Consider the following 21,518-nt stretch of genomic DNA (forward strand, 5'->3'; position numbering starts at 1 on the left):
GCCAGGAATTGGAAGTAGAACAAGAACTTTTTGACCTGGTTCAAACTTCCGTTTTGAGGTGTTTTTATCATATTTGGTTTTCATTGACTGCTGAGATGACTCAGATTTCCTCTGGCTAATTCACATGCTTTAGAGAGTTTTGTACGAAAATCTGACACATATTGCAAAATATTCAGACAATCATCATCGTCTGATAGGAATTTCTCTTTAACGAGCTTAAGTGGAGCCACGGACTGTATGTCCAAATACAAGCTCAAATGGCTAAAACCAAGAGACTCTTGAATTGACTCTCTAACAGCAAAGAGCAAAAAATGAATTCCTTCATCACACTGCTTCTCTGTGTCAAACAGTAGGTCCTAATCATGTTTTTCAAGGTTTGATGAAATTGCTCGAGAGCACCCTGACTTTCTGGGTGATAGGCGGATGACGTATACTGTTTAATGCCAAGCTGATCCTTTATGTGTTAAAAAATTCAAGACATGAAGTTGGAGCCTTGATCGGACTTGACACATTTAAGAAGGCCAAATAAAGTGACAAATTTGACTAAAGCTTTCACTACAGTCTTTGCCTTTATATACTCAGTGGTATGGCTTTTTGGAACCGAGTAGATATACACATTATGGTCAACATGTACTCATTTCCTGATCTTGTTTTTGTAGGGGCCTAACAGTCTATAAATATCCTACTAAATGGTTCTTGAAATGCAGGAATTTGCTGTAAAGGGGTCTTTCAAATGGTCTGATTTGGCTTTCCTACAATTTGACATGTGTGACAAGTTTTACAGAAATGTGCTACATCCTGCCTGAGATTAGGCCAATAAAAGTGACTGAGAATTTTATGATAAGTTTTCCTGACTCCTAAGTGACCAGCCCAGGGCGTTTCATGGGCCAGGCGCAATATTTCAGCACGGTAGGGCTTTGGAACCACAATTTGATGTTTTATAGCCCAATCGTCATCAACCAAAGACATCTGGAGGTCTCCATTTACGCATGAGAATACCAGATTTTGTATAATAGGAAACAGAGCTATCTGAAGTTTTATCTTCATCATCTACCCTGTCAAACAAAGACAAAATATCTGGGTCTTTGTGTTGTTCTGCAATGAGATTTGATCTAGAAAATGTCTGACTTTGGTCAGCAGAAGTTTTACTGGAAGTTTCAAATCCACGAGGGATAACGGAATGATCCGTGTCAAACACCTGACTGAGAAAGGTGTCATTTAAGTCAACATCTGTGACATTATTTTTGAGAGTATTTGATTCTCGGAAGTTTTCTTTGACATGGCTCGAGTAATGGCACATGATGGGAAAAGGCCGGGAATGTCTTCCTCTATTGGCTCTGGATTTTGATCTAAACTAGGATTATCAGTCACAAGTGGATTAGTAATGACCTTGTCCCCAGCAAGGTCGTTTCCAAGAAGAAGGTGAATCCCTTCGAAAGGCAAAAAAGCCTAATACCTAAAGTCACAGGTCCAGAAACAAAGTCCGAAGACAAATAGACATTATGGAGAGGAACAGGAATGTAGTCATTACAATCTACCCCCTTAATAAGAACTTTAGAACCTGAAAATGACTTTTCAGAAAACGGCAGGGTATCTGCCAACAAAAGAGACTGGGACGCCCCGGTATCTCTTAGAATTTTGACAGGGGTAGCAGAAGAAAAATCACTAGAAAGTGATATAAACCATTATGAATAAATGGTTCGAAAATACCCATAATGCTATCTTGAGAAGAATTGACCTTGACCTCATTAATTGGGGTTGAGAGGGATTTACCTCAGAAAATGTGTTACACACATTATTAGACTCTAATTGAGTTGATGAAGAAATAAAGCCGGTGGGCTTAGATCCACTTTGACCACTTTGACCTTCACGTTTCTTTTTCAATTTGAAACAATCTGACATTAAATGGCCGTCTTTCTTGCAATAATTACAAGAAAGTGTACCGAACTGTTTGTCAGAAGGAGATTGAGACTTGGGATCTGATGATGTGGGAGTGTTATTTGAACTCTGTGAACTGTTGTCATTTGATTTTCTACTCTCCTTTGAGAAATTCTTGGATGAAAAGGACGAGTTAAATTTACCTGCATTGTTTCTGTATGGAAAAGACTGGGATGATTTGCTGTGAAATGAAGATTTGTGGGTCAATGAATAATCATCGGCCAAACGTGCAGCAACCTCCAATGTATCTGCCTTTTGTTCATTGATAAATGTCTTGATGTCACTCCGGATGCACCTTTTAAATTCCTCAATCAAAACAAGCTGTCGTAATTTGTCATAATTCTGACTGACCTTTCCGAAGAGCACCAACGATCAAACAGTTGTTCTTTTGTTCGAGCAAATTCAACATAAGTTTGATCTTTCACCTTCTCACAATCCCTAAATTTCTGACGGTAAGCTTCAGGCACCAACTCATAGCCCTTGAGAATTAATTCCTTCACAGAATCATAATTTGAAGCCTGCTCTACTGACAACTGAATGTAAATTTCTCTGGCTTTACCCACCAAAGCACTCTGCAAAAGCATAGACCAGGACTCCTTAGGCCAGTTCAGACTCTGAGCAATTTTCTCAAAATGAAGGAAATATTTATCACATCCTTTTCTTGGAAAGGGGAACTAACCTGAAATGCTTAGTGATGTCAAACTTGTCTGAAGGGAAGAATTTTCCTGACTGTCCAAGCTCTAAACGTTTTATTTCTACCTGCAATCGCTGTTCTTCTAATCGCAATTCTTTTTCTCTCTGTCTTTCTTCCATTTCTAATCTTTCCTGCCTTTCTTTTTCTTTCATTTGCAATTCTTTTCTTTCATTTGTAATTCTTTTTCTTTCTGTCTTTCTTCCATTGCTAACTTTTCACGTGCCAAATCTGCCTGTATTCTAACTCTAATTTTCTGAGTTCAAAGGAAGACTCAGGTTCATAATCTTTTAGGGCAGACTCCTCAAAATGGCCTGAATTAACTAAATGTTTTGCAATCTTGAACTGTATCTCTCGTTTGCGCATAGATCTTTTGACTTCTACATTAAGGAAATTTGCCAGTGCTATGAGGTTGTCTTTTCTGAGGAATTAAATGTGTCCTGATCAAGGTCCTCCATAAATTCGTCTGGCTTGAATTCCGCCATGATTAAATTTCGCTGAGTTCACAGTATACAGTAGTTTTAAAAGGCTGGCAAAATGTTGTCAAACGGCTCAAAATGTTCGTACCCGGACGAGCCCCCATTTGTTACGTGCAGAGAAAACGAACAAAAGGGTGAACTCAGCAGTTAACGTTTAAACAAAATTTATTACAAAAATAAAACTAATTGCTAAGTTAGGGATAGAGTACAAGCTTTAAAAGTGTACAGACTACTTATCTCAGCTGGGACGGCAAAGCTCCAGTCTCAGAGTGTGTAACAGTCAGTTGGATGATGAACAGTCCTTGCAGGCTTGAAGCTGCACAAAGTCCACAGTATAAATCCAGCGTTGGCAGTGAAGGTCTTGAAAAGTCTAGAGAATGACTACTGCTGGAGTTTAGTAACACACAAGAGACACGATCCCAAAAGTCTGACTGGAAGCTGTGCACGTCCCTTTTATAAAGGCATGTAAGAACAATCTAGAACTTTTATTGACATGCTAATTACTGTTCTAAAATTATCTCCCTTACACAACTAATCAACTTTCCAGAACATTCCAAACATGACTAATTGAATTCAAGGTTGTGAGGTCATCAAGGGCAGTGACCTTGGGAATGTTCTAGACTAATTGAACTCAGGTCATGATGAGTGTGGGGGAAATGACCTACATAACAATCTCAGATTGGCAAGTTAATAATGTATAACTTTCAGTTTGAGAATCTGACTGTTTTCTGTGCACCAAGTTTTTTTGCCAAGAAATGCGACTTTTATTTGCAAGCAGCAGTAAATAGGTGGAATCTGTGTTTTATCACAGATGTGTTTTGTGATTACACCTAGCTATCTGCCTTCCTTACATCTTCACTGTCATCCCCTTAGCCAATCGGCTCTTCTACCCATGACTGTTATCAATCCTCCTTCCCAGCCAATCAGCCACGTTTGCACACGACACTACATAATCAAGCCTTTGTCTCATCGCTCCCATTCATTCATTCATTCATTCATTCAGCCGCTGGGTTCATGCCATACCAGCTCAGCCTATTACACTACGTCCGGAATCGTTTACGATCCCTTCCTTCGAACAACCATGCCGGCCAAAGGACGTCCAAAGACAGCCAAGAAATCTGAGTGTCCGAATGCTCAGCCTGCTTCGAGACCCCGTGCTCAGCCCTACACAAGACCGGCCACTGACCTTTGTCCCGCTCCGCTGCCTGTGACGTTGGATCTAGCTGCGAATACGGAGCACGCCCGCGGTACCGTAAAATTCCCAATTGAGGCCGCACCTCTAATTGAAGCCGCACCCTGACTTTGAAACATTGTCTTGGTTCATTGTTTGCCCATTTTGGGTTTTTGAATTGTACCATTATAGAAGCCGCACCCCTTCTCTGAGCCCATCATGAAACAATGCATGCTGAAAATCACACCAGCTGGCTTGTGTGGTGTCATTGACTTGTGCTAATGATTGACAGGTGTCTTTCTTACAGAAAAAATACCCAATAAAAAGTTCCTTTTTAACACTACTACCATTATGCATTTTGTCATTGATAGTAACAAAAGTACAAACAATGCCCCATGTATCGGCACGTTTGTGTGTATGTTTGAACACGGCCTAAGTTTTTGTCAGTGTGGTAAACACCGCCATAGTCATTACCTGATGCAACAATTTTGAAGCAACGGTGTTTGTGTACAAGTTAAAATAGTTGAGAGATTGAGATACCATGTTTCAAATACGTAGTTTTCATTCAATACCCACGTACCCTTACCGATGCCTGACGTACAACAACACCACCTGCATCATATTGACATAATGAACTGCCTATACTGTACTGAATGACCATGGTGGGTGCATATAAACTTGTACACGTTCCGTTTTTGATCATGAGAAAATAAAATTTGACCACAAAACAGTTCACAAAAACATGCCAGTAAAGTTACCAAAGGTCATTCACTTGCCTTTATTGCACTATCCGAGTATGAGCCACCGGTTCGGCAAAACAAGACAGCTGTAAATCAAGGGGACCCACGCTATGGACGCTTAATTTATGCTAATTTTATGCACGATTTTTTCAACACCATTTGATCTTCTATCGCTTTCAAAATCGACTTGCACGTCCAAGAAATTGATTGTACAATCTCTGAATACAGAAGCGACATTTTGTGAAATTTCAGCGTCCAAAAACCCCTAAACTTGAAACAAAGACATCATGCATGCATGCCATGCATGTCAACATGGCCGACCTTAGTGAGACTATTCTATTTAGGGGACCGGGGTCAGCAGGGTCAGTACGTGTCATTTTCCTTACGATGCTGTCAAGGGAACTCCAGTTTCCCATTGTTTTAACATCTTTTAATAGTTTCCTTATTATCTAAAAGGAATTTTACCAAGTTTAACGACCAAATACACTCTCCTAATGTTTCTATATTGGAGTTACACTAGGGTAGGGGCTTTTTATGCGGGTAATTTATTCACGCATAATTTGCATAACAATAGCAATTGCCCCTGCACTGCTTGGTGAGCATTGAGAAAAATATTGAAACAAAGGAAATGTACGTAATTGAAGCCGCACCGGGACTTCAGTGCGCGATCCCAGGGGTCCCTCAAAATGTTTCTAATACAAGCCGCGGCTTCAATTAGGAATTTTACGGTACTAACGTATTATTACTCACAATCCTTCTGATCGGCCTGCCTATTTCCGACATTTCTAGCTCGTCTGTACGTTGGACAAGTTGCAGGCTGACTACGAGTAACCATAGACTGACTTTGCTTGGCCATATACCGCCCATGGCGATGTTTTCCTGGCTTATGTCGAGCCCGGTTTTTCTGTCACGTCCGACCGCTCAATCCGACCCATCGTACCAATCCAGCGCCAGCTCCGCATCCGCAAGAATTTCATAAGCATTATTCAGATGACTGCGGATCAACAGGACACAACAGCCAGGCGCCGTCAAGAAGCGAACGTAACGACGGCCAGAGTGTATACCACAGTGACTCCAGACTCTGTCGACCTGCCTGTTTTGGTGGCGGGGCCAGAAACCTCATCGAACCTGATGTCATCAGTTCCTATCACGTACATCGTATCACGTCCAGCAAGAATCGACAAGAGGATCAGTTGACTGACCGACGACTATATCAGTTTCCGTTTCAGATTAGTAATTAGTCGTGCGTAGCCCGTCATAAGACAGCTTGCTGCACAGGGAAAACAACGGACCTTGACCCTGTGACGTCAAACAAACTCAGTCTTAGGACCAAAGATGGCGGCGCCCATGGTGTCAAGTGGCCGCAGCGTCACTCAACTTTATGTCGAACAAAGATCACAGGCGACTATTTAAGTAACATCTGCATGATTTCAAGCATACTAACGAGTCCTTCCGACCGGCAGTTCACAACGATCTACACACGGCCTCACTTTCTGTTTGACTAGCATTTCCTGTTTGACTGAAAGCGAAACAAGGTACAGTTTCAATTCAAGACTCAATCGAGTCAAGACTCTGTTTACGCGGTCAACCAACAATGACTAGCATATTCTCCGAGCATGTAAATATGCGGCAGCTTAAGGCTAGCCCTACCTGTTGAACTTTCAGACTGTTAAGCGAAGAGTTAGATGCGTATCAACATGACACTCCTGCGTTTGCGGACAATCAAGTCTGACTAGCAAATAAATTCAGAGCATACATATGCGGAAGCTGAAGGCTAACTCTCTGTAAAGCATCCTATCGGTGGCCTACTTAACAGTCGTCTCACCAATCGGACGTACCTGCTCCCAGCTACCTATTGGATTTTACAGACCAGTTTCACCTGTCAGTTAATGTGTCACCAAGCGCAGCTGCTGGATGTCACCTGATGATCTCTCCTTACTTCTACCTTGGATTACGCTGCGGTGCCACAAGAAAGAACCAACAAACTACAGCTGGAGATCGAGAACGACCGGTCATTCTATATCGCCTTTCAGACTGATGTTTGCCATCTCGTTGGCATGTTCTGTCTGCTGGGGTGGACTTGGCAATGGATCTTGCCGCCTTCGTTTTTGTCTTATGCTATGACAAGGCCATGACTTACCTTTTACGTTGAAATTACTACTTATTAGTAGTTCAGTTTTGCTAGCATTCGCCTACTTGTCGCTCGTTTATTTACCTGTTTGCAGCTCATGTTACCTGGCTCTCTTCGGTTTGCATGCATTATCGTGCCCCCCCTTTTTTAGCATGTCGACTTGGCCATCCTGCACAAGCGTTTTCCCAGCTTTGCATGTATTGCGCAGTCTGCAGTCTGGCCTTACATGCGGCCCACGCATTTGCTCTTCATACAGCGTAGCGATGTTTTTCACGTTTCTTTTTCCTTTCATTTTAGATGCACCGTTTCAAACTACTGTGTCACTCCCTGGAAGCCGAACCCTGCAGCTGCACTTGTCGGCAATCTCACAAGCATCCCAGCGAAAACATACGAAAACAAAAACATTTGCTAGACCCATGGATACCTTACCACAAACCGCATTACGGCATCACGTCAGCACTTTGACTTTGCGGATTGTACAGTTCACATCAGTGTGACTGGAGTAACATGCTTTCTTTCAGAACACTTTCACTTTCAAAGCAAAGGACTACATACTTCATCCTTTGCCATTTAGCAGTATTACAGTTTTTTAGTAATGTCTCATAAATGCCACTTTTTTCCCACATCAGTTTCCTCATTTCGAAAGAACTGGCATTTAACGCTGTCATGGACTTCACACTTCGTTCGACCAGCAACATGCCATTGTAGAGGCTTTGCTTCGCATGCTCGGACATTTTGCCAGTTAACAGCGACGTTCCGCTTTGCCTGATCCGTTCACTGCTCTACAGGGAAATCCCAGACCACCTTTTAGGTAGATGGTCTAGCAACTGCCACCGACTTACATGTACATAAGAACATCAGAAATCTCCCTGCGTCACACTTTTCAGCGACGTTCCACTTTGCCTGATCCGTTGACTGCTGCTCTACATGGAAATCCCGGACCACCTTTTAGGTAGACGGTCTAGCAACTGCTACCGACGTACATGTACGTCAGAACATTAGAAATTCGCGCCACGCCTTTCAACGGCTAGCCTCCTTACTGTGTGAACACTCAAACACTTATCTACTGCGGTCTTGTCGTTTCTTCAAGTCTGCCGTATTTCACCGCATCAACAGACTCACACGTTTACACGTCTTGTTGTGTTCCATGTCTGCGTTTTGCCATCTGGACTCACTGGGTGCACACTCAAACACTTCTAACGGCTGCCTATTCGTCATGCAAGTCAGCCTCATTCCATTGCATTATGACTCACACGTTACATGTCTCGTCGTGTTTCACGTCTGTGTTCTGTCACCTAACGTTCCTACATGTACGTTGTTTCCACCTGGGCTCGCACAGTTTACCTGTCCCCCAGGACCCCCTCCCCCCAAGCCGTATCATCACCACGGTGATCCCTTGGGCGCGAGAACCTTGTCTTCGTTCCATGTTTCCACCCGGGCTCGCACAGTTTACCTGTCCCCCGGGACCCCCTCCCCCCAAGCCGTATCACCACCGCGGTGATCCCTTGGGCGCGAGAACCTTGTCTTCGTTCCATGTTTCCACCCGGGCTCGCACAGTTTACCTGTCCCCCGGGACCCCCCCCCCCAAGCCGTAGCACCACCGCGGTGATCCCTTGGGTGCGCGAACCTCGTCTTGTTCAAACCACGTTTCCACCTAGGCTCGTACAGTTTACCTGTCCCCCAGGACCCCCTCCCCCCAAGCCGTATCATCACCGCGGTGATCCCTTGGGCGCGAGAACCTTGTCTTCGTTCCATGTTTCCACCCGGCTCGCACAGTTTACCTGTCCCCCGGCCCCCCCCCCCCCACCCCGTCTCCCCACCGCGGTGCTCCCCCGGCTGCGAGAACCTCGTCGCCGTTCCACCATGTTTCCACCTGGGCTCGTACAGTTTACCTGTCCCCCAGGACCCCCTCCCCCCAGGCCGTATCACCACCGCGGTGTTCCCCTGGGTGCGAGAACCCTTTACTAACATCATTCTCAATTTCTTCCCTCCTTTTGGGGGTCACTTCAGTCATACTTCCTTCGTTTGGGCTTTGGATTCCATCCTGACCCCCATTTCTCGGGAATTCCACTCCTTTCCCACATTGCGGCCTCTCAGGATGGATTCATCATCAAGGTCATTCAGACCTTGACCCCAAGGTCACCAATGACCGTTGCTCGGTTGCTTGACTGAAGGGGCCCTCTCCCATATATTTTGCTCATATTTTATTGTAGGTTAGTTTGCTACTTCTATTTTGACTGTTTTGTATTGTAAGTTTTGATAGTATTTAGTTTGAGATCTGCGAGGGCACTAGTTCTATGCCCTTTACTGCTTTATATTTGCCGTTTCATCTTGTGCTTTATTCTTTACTTTGTTGGCGTTTACATTCTCCTTTTGCAATAAACCCTCCTGTCTTTCCTCAACTTAGCGGTGGTGTGTTCACAAAGTGGAATCTGTGTTTTATCACAGATGTGTTTTTGTGATTACACCTAGCTATCTGCCTTCCTTACATCTTCACTGTCATCCCCTTAGCCAATCGGCTCTTCTACCCATGACTGTTATCAATCCTCCTTCCCAGCCAATCAGCCACGTTTGCACACGACACTACATAATCAAGCCTTTGTCTCATCGCTCCCATTCATTCATTCATTCATTCATTCAGCCGCTGGGTTCATGCCATACCAGCTCAGCCTATCCCACCACCATCCCCTGTCTCCTCCTCTCTTTTCCCTTTCTTTCAGGTGTCCGGGCTTTGGATTCCATCCTGACCCCCATTTCTCGGGAATTCCACTCCTTTCCCACATTGCGGCCTCTCAGGATGGATTCATCATCAAGGTCATTCAGACCTTGACCCCAAGGTCACCAATGACCGTTGCTCGGTTGCTTGACTGAAGGGGCCCTCTCCCCGGCGGTGGCAGTCTCTGGATGGGTGGGTACCCACGCTCGTTAGCAGAGTTTGAAATGTACCCCTTTTCCAGAATTTTTCTCTGAAAAACACCCCTTTTTTGGGAAAATCTGGGAGAAAATCACTGCGAAAAACACCCCCTTTTTCCCGATATCTGGGAGATTTTACCTAATGTTTGCAAGACATTTGAATACCATAATTTACCAATTTCAAAGCAAGTGTGCTGACTCTTGGTGAAAAAGGAACACATAATACACTAGCTTAGCATGGGTTGACTTTGTGTTTGATGTGCACAGTAACAGACTGCCTTGTTCAATGTATGCTTAGTAACATAATGAAAACTTGAAATACAGTGATCGTTCAATGTTTTGTCTTCACCATATGTTCATCAGTCACACTCATATACAATCACTTTTCTGATCCGTTTTGATCTTGTATTAGTTGATGGCTCTTGAGTTATTAGACATCATCCGTCATCTGTAGCTGCAAAAACAAAAAAAACAAAGAAAAATCCTTTTGTAGAAAAATCACTTGTAGCTAAGGGAAATTTGCCACCAGAAGCAAACATTTTTTTCACAGAATTTCAGCAAAGATAAATAGTACTCTCCTGCTTTCAGGTAACTATCTATCTACTACAATCTCAACTGTTAATACAACTACATGTAGTACAAAACACTACATGTAAATGTCAGTACAATAAACCGGGGTACAATCTACTGAATGACAGTTAATTCAACTAGAAATACTTCTTAGTACAAAACACCACATGCAACTTTTATTACAATAACCTGAACAGATAATCTACCAAATAAATGACAACCAACCCAAAGAGAAATACTACAACTACAAAACACCTCATGCAAGTGTTAGTACAATCTATAAAATGACAACTGATTCAACTAGAAATAACAGTGGGCATTATCAATATCATGTTGATTCGCTGACTTGAGTTGACCAGCGATGCCTTACAACTTGTAGCTATGGACGAAGCTGTGATATCGCAGTGGTGTTGTTGTGGCGTGTATCGAACGCGCTCGGGTCAAGGGTCATTGCCACAGACCTTGACCCGAGCGCATTCGATAGATTCCATAGCACCCCTGCGATATCACAGCCACTGTGTACCAAACAGCACAGCTAGCTATATTTTTGCTGCGGATCCGTTGCCCTACCACTCCCTTTGCTGGTTGTGTTGGGGGAGTCCCCCAACACAACCAGCAAATTTAGAGAGTGGTAGGGCTACGGATCCGCAGCAAGCTACATTTATTAATTTATGAGTTTCGCTAAGTTTTTGAAAAGACTTACTTGACTCGGAGAACTCACTTTCCAACATTTGAATCACTTCTGGAATCACTGTGTGTACTCCAGGTACACATCCACAATAACCGCATCTCAGACTGTAATTTTCACTGACAAATTCCATGCATTCTGCACAAGTTTTGCATCTCCCGCGAAGAACACCTCTACCATCGACCGCCATATTGCTAATCATACAGGAAGTTGTTGTTGGATGTTGAATTAGCTATCTCTCCCCCCCCCCCCCCCCCCCCCCCCCCCGTAATTACAGCGTATCAATTCATAAAACACAAGAACAAAGATTACCATCACAGGGACGGTCACTGGATTTCTAAACAGCCGGAACATACTAAATTTTAATCAAACTGATTTGAGGGGTGGGCACGTAGCTACAATCACCTTCACGATGTGATGTACGGTTCTCCGGGACGGTTCTGGATCATGGCTTTGGGGACCGCTGCTGGGTTTTACTCTCTCGAACAAGAAAGCGTCTTGGGAGAAGACCTATTCTCGGAGGGTGATCTGAAAAAGTACCCCTTTTTCTCGATTTCACGGACCTAGATTTCTCCGTGATGTCCAACTAAAATTACCCCCCTTTTCCGCGAAATTTCTAACGAGCGTGCGTACCCGGCTGCTCCGAGACTGCCACCACCGGGGCCCTCTCCCATATATTTTGCTCATATTTTATTGTAGGTTAGTTTGCTACTTCTATTTTGATTGTTTTGTATTGTAAGTTTTGATAGTATTTAGTTTGAGATCTGCCTGAGTTATGGCACTACCCGTACGAAACAGATTTTTTGTGGTAAACATGCTGCAAGCTCTGGGTAAACATACCACGCATACTTTTGTGTGCCACAACTCTCTATCCATCCTGCGCCGATAGTCACCACTAGTGGTGCACTTGTGGTGATTGCAATCTTTCTCTTGGTATGTCTACCACAAGACTGAAGTAAACAAAGTTGCAGATTGCTTTGTGGTATGTTTGCCATTGAAGGCTTTACGTAAATACAATGGTCACACAGCACAGACTGTGCAGAATCATGTGTAAGAATTCAAGGCTGCACGGTTACAGGGCAGCCAAATGAACGTGTGTGCCCAGCTGGCTTCTGTAGATGTACCGTATATCATATGCATGAATAAAGAATATACATGTTTGCACTCTAAATTTAATAACAAAATAGTATCTTTATTGATTTTCAAATGGGGATGTTAAAACGTGAATACATATTTGTAGGACAAATCTTAGTCAGTTTCCAAGAAATTAGGAAATTCACATACAAAAGTACCTGACTCTCCAAATGATACTTCTATACACAGTGACAAGATTTTACGAATCCAGATTACATCAACAATAGCACATATGTAAAGGTGCGGGATCGCTGGATTTCCAAAATAGCTTAATTTGAGCGATTTAGCAGCTATAGGCCCTATGGTGTGATCGAGGCGAGAAAAGTGACGAAGTTGATCTAATAAAGACGGGTATTCTGTTGATAAAAATGTTGTTTCATACATAGGCCTACACTGTAGGCAGCCACAAAAATCCCATGAAACCATTTTTCCCTGTCCATCGGGAAACGTTTTGAGCCAATGATCTGCACGATAATTCAATGTTAAATTCATCAATTTCATGGCAGCAACGAAAATCTCTCGAAAATCGGCCGTAATCCACGAAGGAAAAGAACTTTGCCACAGTTTGGGTAGGCCTAATAATAAGCGGACAGAGCATGTCAGTCACCGCGGTCGGAGAAAACACTCATTCTATTTGTGTCTTTCGACAAGCATGGAGGTAGGTATGGTATAAGTTACTATATCGCCGACTTAGAAAGACAAGGGAATTATTAGTCGTATTGCCATCCACTGTACAAATGATTGACATCTCACTCAACCTGCCGTGGACACGTACGTACGTGTCTCCAGAGAAACGCGCCCGAACAAAAATCTAAGAACTTGTTGAACTGGTATGTTGGATTTTTTGTATCTCACGCCTGTCGTATAGAACACAGTTTTTATCGAAATTGAATTCCCGTATCTCAGGGAAGGCACACTATAAAATAGTGCTGGTATAGTGCCTATGTGAAGGCTAGGGTTTGAACGGTTAGCCCCGCGATCGAGGCGCCACTGGCACTGCTGTGCTAACTGCTATGTAATAGGGCCTACATAGTGCATGTAGCATGGGGCTTAGTGTTGGGTCATAGCCACTGGTGCTGTCAATACACTTTTGCTTGGATATAGTCCGTCGAAAGCTGTAAGTTTTCAGTGAATTACTTTTGAATGAATTACTTCTAACAAAACTTCCACTACGATTCATGCTATGTTACGTACGTGTACAGCGATCGCGATTGCAAGGACTTTGTATCGGAAGTAAATATAGTATCACGCCTGATGACATCATAGATCATGTGAAGACTTCGTTGTGATTGGTCAGATTGGCGTGTCACAGGTCAAATCTCAGCGGCAAATCTGATATCAGAAAGGCAGTTACGACCCTTTTGAATTGCTCAATGCATTGTCGCTGTTTTTTCACTCGACTTTTGACAAAATTTCACTGAAATTTGCCGTTGGACATCACCTTGACAGCTTCGTATACCCTAGCTATGAATGTACAACCTATAGGCAATGTTCAAGACGCGTTAATTTTCATGTCATCGTCGTCACGATCGGCGTGTGGAGATCGGCTTGTGAACAATGGTCACCATTCTTATAACCATGATAACACCCTGAGCTGGCCGAGCTGAGGATCAAGGCGATCGTTTGAATTTCGGTAAGTAAATTTTCGAGTATCCTTCTCTGCAACGTAACGACGAATTTTATCTGTTTTTGTTCTGTGCAATTCTCGAGTAACACTGTCCAATTGTCTGAATAACTCCCGAGGTTGAACGTTGAGTGAACAGTGTGAAAGGAGTGGCCTTTATCTGTTCATACCGATGTATTGATAGTGTCTATGTCTGGGGAATACATACTTCGACACTTTGGCGAAGGCACAGTCCCTCGGGGACTGTACCCAGGGTGAAACTTTTGCTTATATGTATACAAATTTCCCTCGATGTACGATATAAAACAATGAAAAAACAATACATTTAGGAATGGTTAGGTAAGAATTAAGTTCTTAAACTCTGACCTAGTATCGTTTGTACACGTGTTCATGTTGGACGATGCTGGACGTCTCTGTCTTTGACACTTAAGTTTCTTTTGAAATCTTCATTAATGTATTTTGACATTTGTTCAACGTTACCCGTAAATATTTTGCTGGCATATTGTAAGGCGAAATCCAAATCAATGATTGATTTACAATATTTCATTGAAGTTCTACATGAAATCTTACAACACAAAACATGCATACAATATTTTCAGTTATCTTTCTGTAGCTGTGGATCACTGGTAGCGTTGTCCCCCCCCCCCCCCCCCCCCCATCTAAAAGTAATTTAGATTCACAGATATAGTAGTAAACTAGTTTTCATGTCACATGTAGTCAAAATCACCAAACATAATCGCTGGGACTTTTTCCTTTACATTCCTTTTTATTCCATTGCATTTTCTTATTTGTAGCTGGAAGTGACGACATGTCTTTGTGGCAACGGATGCTGAGAAAAAGCAATGCTGATGACAACTTTACATCACCAATCTCATAAACCCAAATTGGTCCCAAAAGAGTAACCAAGCTTGCCAAGGCAAATATATAAGTGTAAGTACCGTTTGAAATATCTTTACAATTTAGTGACCTGGATTCCATTTCATGATATGTGCAAGACTCATTGTGAAAGGTATGTCAAGGCAGTTGCAATTACATACTGACTGGCAGATTGTTCTCTTGGCATTTTGTCTACTGTACTGTGCTAGTATATGTGATTGCATTAATGTTTCTTTTCTTGTTTTTCTTTTTTTTTTGTTTTAGCCCTTTCTGTAGTCTACGGAAAGTAAACCAAGACACTGAACAATCAACTGGATCAAAAGTAACTGTTCCCACTATATCGTTGGATATGCCAACACTTTGTTATGAAGATGCCATGGATTAAGGGAGATATCCTGTGAAAGAACTGTTGATGAACTTGTGATTTCTTTTGTTTTGAGTCATTTGTTAGCATTTCCATCTGCAATAAATGTAAGGTAGGAATTCAATGAAAAACCTGGTAAGATTTTCTTTTGTTGTGAATGTGTGTGAGTGTTTGTACCTGTGGCTACATTCTGAAAACTTTAATACATGAGCACAAGGATGAGTAGCTACAGTGTGAGTGGTCGTGGCAAGTGTGAAGGGTAGGGGTATGCTACTGGGGGGTGGGGTACCCATAGGGTCAGCTTCAATAGCGGTACATGTATGTATACCGTAAATCCTGTTTGTGGCAAGTATACCGCAAAAAAATTCTGCAAAGCCTAAACTTTTGTGGCAAACATACCAGGACATGCTTGAGTGTCGTGGTAAGCATACCACAATATGTGCGCCGCAAAATCCATCAACATGTGAAAATCTCAAGCTATGCGTAAGCTTACCACAACATGTTGTGGTAAACTTACCGGGCAATTATGAAGACTTTACCAGAACTGTTCGCCGCAAGGCTATAATTTTCGTAAGGGTAGTTCTATGCCCTTTACTGCTTTATATTTGCCGTTTCATCTTGTGCTTTATTCTTTACTTTGTTGGCGTTTACATTCTCCTTTTGCAATAAACCCTCCTGTCTTTCCTCAACTTAGCGGTGGTGTGTTCACAAATAGCATATTATTTTCTAAATGGAAATAGATTGATGAAGCGCCAGCTGTTGAATCAAAAAGTAAGGTCAAGGTTTTTCAATGTTTAATCTGTGCTCTCTGCTACATGTTGTGATTTTGCCATGGTACGTGTTTCCAGTGATGGTTTGTACATGTAGGTCTGTATTAAGACATATATCTAGACCTTGAACTTTTTCAGCAATCGTACGTGATAATTGCTAAGCATACATACATTTGTCAATGAATTGTTTACGAAAAGTTCCTATAGGCTATGACCAATTATCAAGGTCTTATATTCTTAATTTTCATTAGGAATTACCTTTGATCTATACAACTTTCTTCAGAATTCAGCAAATGCACATGGGGATCAATTAAGTCGAATACTTTGGATCACATAAGGCATGTGCTAGTTTTATGACAGAGTACAGTACTTTGTATTCACCTCGTTATTACATATACACCGGTATGACATATTGTGGAAGAGTTAAATTTGTACAAAACTCTTAAATATGAAACAAACAGACTTACAGAATAATGTAGCTGGTACTTTTACTGAAACCTCTATATTAAATGAATCCCTAATCCCATAAATAATATAATTGCCCATCTTAAAGTGCTACATTTTAACATACATTGTACCTAGGCAACCCAGTGCTAAGGTGCTGTGTATATCCATACACAGATACACAGCACCGACACCAGTATGATGTGTATATACACATATCTGATTCATCAATATATGGGCATTTGCAAATAAGTCAGACTGAGTATATAAGGCTGTGTTCACTTATTTGTCAGCATTGTTAGAAGTACACCATGTACATGTAGGCTAGCTTTGATGATGAACTGTTGTCCGTTATGTTTGAATAATGCATATTAGTAAGGAAAAATGGAACAGAAATCTGTTGTAAATAGATCCACTGGCAGGATAAAACAGAAAGATTGAAAGCCTGCAGCAGACTGTTTCATTATTTTTTCATCACAAGAGAAATACAGAAGCAGATTCTTTCTGCTTCCGGAGAGATCAAAAGGTGTTCACTCCTCGAGATTATTCAGAAACACTCACTAAAATTCCTCAGGTAGATAGTTATGACTGCTCTCACATTTGTTTGAAGTTTACCGGTACATACCCTTTTGTGCCGTATGCTTATTGTTGCCATGGCAGTGTTGCTAGGTGATGACTTTACCACTACATTCAATCAATATGCGGAAAATCGTCGCTGCAATCACACGTAGGATACAAGCACAAGTGCTTTAGAAAAGAAGATGTAATCGATGTATACTGAAATCAACATGGGAATCGGGACATCTGCTGCTGTCCATTTTATTGTGCAACTGTATTTTATGTAGTGTTGACAGTGAATATACATAAAAGAAAAGAGCATCAACAGGAATTTAACATATGCATATGCATGCATTCATGTATTGAGGAAAGTTACTTTTTATCGAGATACATCAAATCAAGCCATATGTCCCATAAAGTTGTACTTCATCATCATAGCCTATCAGAGATTGCCGTGTGATCTCTGAATTCTGCAGTAATCCCAACAAAAGACATGAAATTGCAAAGCCAGCTGTCACCTACCTACCAGAGCGACTCATTTAATGTGTAAGTCTGCATGGTTACCAGGCATTAAATCTATAAGCTTCAATCATACTGTAAACTGTCAACACAACCATTCAATGTTTTCTTTCACAAAGTACGGTGAACCATAGACAGTAGAGAAACTCTCTATGGGTGAAACAGCATACAGTAATGAGATATTTTGTCCTAAATGATCAAATATTTGCAGGTTACCCAGTAACATTTATTCTTTAAAATTTACACAATGGTTGACCTGGACCTGTTTCAACATCATATACTTTAATGTAATCAAAAGTGTTTAATGTGTTTACATAGAGATCTGGTTCTAAAATCAATCTCTATTGAACAGCAATAAGGTTTATTCAACTGCATGTCCCTGCGGTCCAACTGGTTAAATATTTTCATTCATCTTTGCTAAAACATAGTCAGCCTGTAGTTATAAATGCAAATCATCATGGTCATGACCATAAAAGATCTTGTGTATCAGAAATCTGTGAGAATTAATCTCCAAGGTGATTTGATAAATGCATTCTATTGTATCTTTTTCCTGTCTGATATGATATAAATGCATCTTTGTACAAGCTGTCGTTCAAATCATTTACATATTTTCATCCAGAGGCAATGGAGAGTCATTACCCGGCCCTCCTTGTGTTTGCATGTCTAGTAAGATGTGTTAATATAGCCTGGCATTCTCATTTTCAGGAAAAATCAGTTATACAGGTTTTCCTTTCTCCTAAAATATTGTTAGCAAAATACTGTAAACTGATTACAGTTGCTAAAGTGATATTTGGATGACCAAAAGATTGTGGCTTTAATAATCTAATTGTCAGGTTGATTAGAGCATTTCTCATCAAGTAAATAAATAAGACATATTTTCGTATAGAAACAATTGTTCAGGAAATTGTCATGCCGTATTTTTTTAATAAATGTTTTGAGTGGTTCAGCTACAATTACTTGTTTGTGAATGACTTTCTAAACAAAATTAAAAAATTCTCACAATACCCATTGGCAACTTGTTGGATACGAATTCAATAATCTATGGGCCCGGCATTAAAAATACAGTGTGATAATATATATTACATATAATTATTGTAAGAAAAATTATTACATATACTAAATATTATACCTAGTTGTCCATGCTACTTAAACCAGTATTAATCAACACACCTTGAAGTACAAAGAAACTGTACATGGAAGAATTTGTTTAGTGACTGGTGTAGAGGAGGAAAGAATTCTGAAACAATTTTTACAAGAAGTTGTGAATAAATATGTGTAGGAAAAAAAAAAAAAAAAAAAAAAAAAAATATATATATATATATATATATATATATATATATATATATATATATATATATGATCAAAATGCTTCATACAGTTATAATATTGTTCTATTATTGTGTAATACACATAAATCATTTTAGGCTATTCTAACGGTATAGTGTATTAAGTCATGTACTGGAAATTTATTAGCTTTCCCACGATAGGAGTGTGTGCAGTGATAAGAATGTATGAGTGACAGATGGAGCAATTTTAACCAACAAGACTGTAATAATGTGGTACACTTAAAAGTCTCATCTACTGAGTAACACAAGCAAACTCTGCTACTTTACTTCTGCAATATTATAGACATTAGAATGCAATGAAAAGTTTGTTCTAGATTAAGCTACGCATGTTGAAATTGGACATTTCCAGAAAGGTTTGTTGCATTCAAAGTGAACAATCACACGAACCACATTTGCAAATTCCAGGTTGATTTCAAATACCTGGTATCAGATTGTACTGCACACAGAAAAGTGATTACCGCAAAATTTTAACTTAAGTACTACAAGCTTTGAAATTACAAAACATAGAATTTTGCTCAAACTTTCCCTGGAATTAATTCTAAATCATTTTCTTTCATAATCAAGAATCAAGGTGACTGTGCAGATTTTACTACAGGAAATACAATGTATTTAGTGGTTTACAATTAGTGATGCTTACAAGCTTCTGGCCAAAAGTATTAGGTTACATTGTAAACCGAGAACAACGGGTCGTATTTCCGACTTATATCAAGAACATTATCGATTTCAATATCAAATTTACTAACTAATCCTTATAGGGTACATGGCAACATGATAAGCAACATGGTAAATGACGATCAATACTACTTTACAATTAATGGTAGGCTTGAGAATAAAATATCTGCATTATATACTTTTGTTCATATTGGTTCATTAATAATATTCAGTGACACACAAGGTTTTATTTACTATCTGTACACACATATGAAATGCAAATATGATAGTGAAAGCGGAGTGTTTCCAATTCAACATTTCCAAGTTTGATATTGTCTCCATAGAATAGACTTGTTGGAAGACTAACTTTTTGCTGAAATAGCACCCTTGCTTAAAAATTACTTAATAATGGCACTTGATTTTTGCAAAGTTCCCTAAGAAAGATGATGAAGGAAAATGGATGTTAAAAACTATATTTTTAGTCCCCGCGGACGCAGTCCAGCGGGGACTTATAGATCGGGTCCCATCCATCCATCCGTCCGTCCGTCTGTCCTTCCATCCGTCCATCCGTCAGCAGCCATTTCTCTGTCATCCCTGAGCTGATTTTTTCAAACTGTGTGCAAGGATAAAGTACTGTGGCATACATATGCATGTCAATTTATTTTGCAACACGATCCAATATGGCCGCCTGGTGGTCATTTTGTTGCAATTTTTTCATGTGTTTGAGCCATAACTCAATTATCCCTGACCTGATTTTGTTCCATGTTGGTACACAGATAAAGTACTATGGCATATATATGCATGTCAATTTATTTTGCAATACGATCCAATATGGCCGCCTGCTGGCGGATGTTATGATTTTTTCATATTTTTGAGCCATTATTTTAAACTCAACTGTCCCTGAACCGATTTCGTTCAATGTTGGTACACAGATAAAGTACTATGGCATACCGGTATATATGCACATCAATTTATTTTGTGATACGATCTAATATGTTCACCGGGCAGCCATTTTGTTGTGATTTTTTCATGTTTTTGAACCACAACTCAACTTATCCCTGAACAGATTTCATTCAAACTTGGCACACAGATATTGTATTGTAGTGTGCATGTGCATCACAATTAATGGTGCGAGCGGGGACTGTATCATCAGCGATGACTTGTTTATTAGGATTTTTATATTATTATTGATCGAATGGCCTAGAAAAATTTGGAACATGTAGGGAAAACTGAAATTTACCTCTAAGTTTTTGAATATGTATATTGTTGAGAGGGATTTTTTTATTGTAAGATCTTCATTGAAAAATACCAGTGTTTCATCCAGGATGGCATCAACAGGGGTGATTTTCCTCCTTTACCAGAAAATTTAGGGGGGATTTCACTAGTTTATGTGTTCTACTTGTATCTCTAAGGTGTGACTGCCTGGAACCATTCATGGAGGGCTGGTCCCCCCTTTACAAATTACTAAGGGTGCCAACTGTCAATAAGAGAGGGGGAATTCCATTCCCCTGTCCAGATACTGAAATATCAATGTTACTTTGCAATCATTGACTGATAATCTGTGGTACATATGTATAATACTTCTAGTTTTATGGTTCTAGGTAGATTGCAAAAATAAGGATGCAAAACAGGTTGTTATGACTGTCAAGTGAAGCAAATTAGACTAGGTTTTTTATAGAAAAACTACACAGCTGGTGAATAACTTTGACATTTATAATAACATTGTGCCGAGTTGTTGTTGATGTGTAACTTTATTGGTACAGATGATTATGAATAATGTCATCTTACAGTATAACAAAGGCTCTGGCTTTGTCAAGATTGAGCTCTGGACATTTTAAACTGAAAATCGTTACAGAAAAAGCTATGTAATGGACATACGTTATACACTGAGGAAGTTTAGCTCGTTTCAAG

The 21,518-nt window shown here is 40.6% G+C and overlaps 2 long non-coding RNA genes and 1 pseudogene across 2 annotated transcripts; 2 read left to right on the forward strand and 1 right to left on the reverse strand.

Moving 5' to 3' along the window:
* Positions 1–21,518, forward strand: part of LOC139133742 (glutamate receptor ionotropic, NMDA 1-like) — a 159,529-nt pseudogene that overhangs the window by 103,954 nt on the left and 34,057 nt on the right.
* On the reverse strand, positions 10,296–11,476 carry LOC139133745 (uncharacterized). The gene is made up of 2 exons (XR_011552635.1): positions 11,337–11,476; positions 10,296–10,517 (listed from the first exon to the last, which is right to left on the reverse strand). It is a non-coding gene; the product is annotated as an uncharacterized lncRNA (long non-coding RNA).
* On the forward strand, positions 13,781–15,450 carry LOC139133744 (uncharacterized). The gene is made up of 3 exons (XR_011552634.1): positions 13,781–14,088; positions 14,874–15,009; positions 15,220–15,450. It is a non-coding gene; the product is annotated as an uncharacterized lncRNA (long non-coding RNA).

This window comes from Ptychodera flava, chromosome 5, assembly GCF_041260155.1.
Source record: "Ptychodera flava strain L36383 chromosome 5, AS_Pfla_20210202, whole genome shotgun sequence".
NCBI classification, from domain to species: Eukaryota; Metazoa; Hemichordata; class Enteropneusta; family Ptychoderidae; genus Ptychodera; species Ptychodera flava.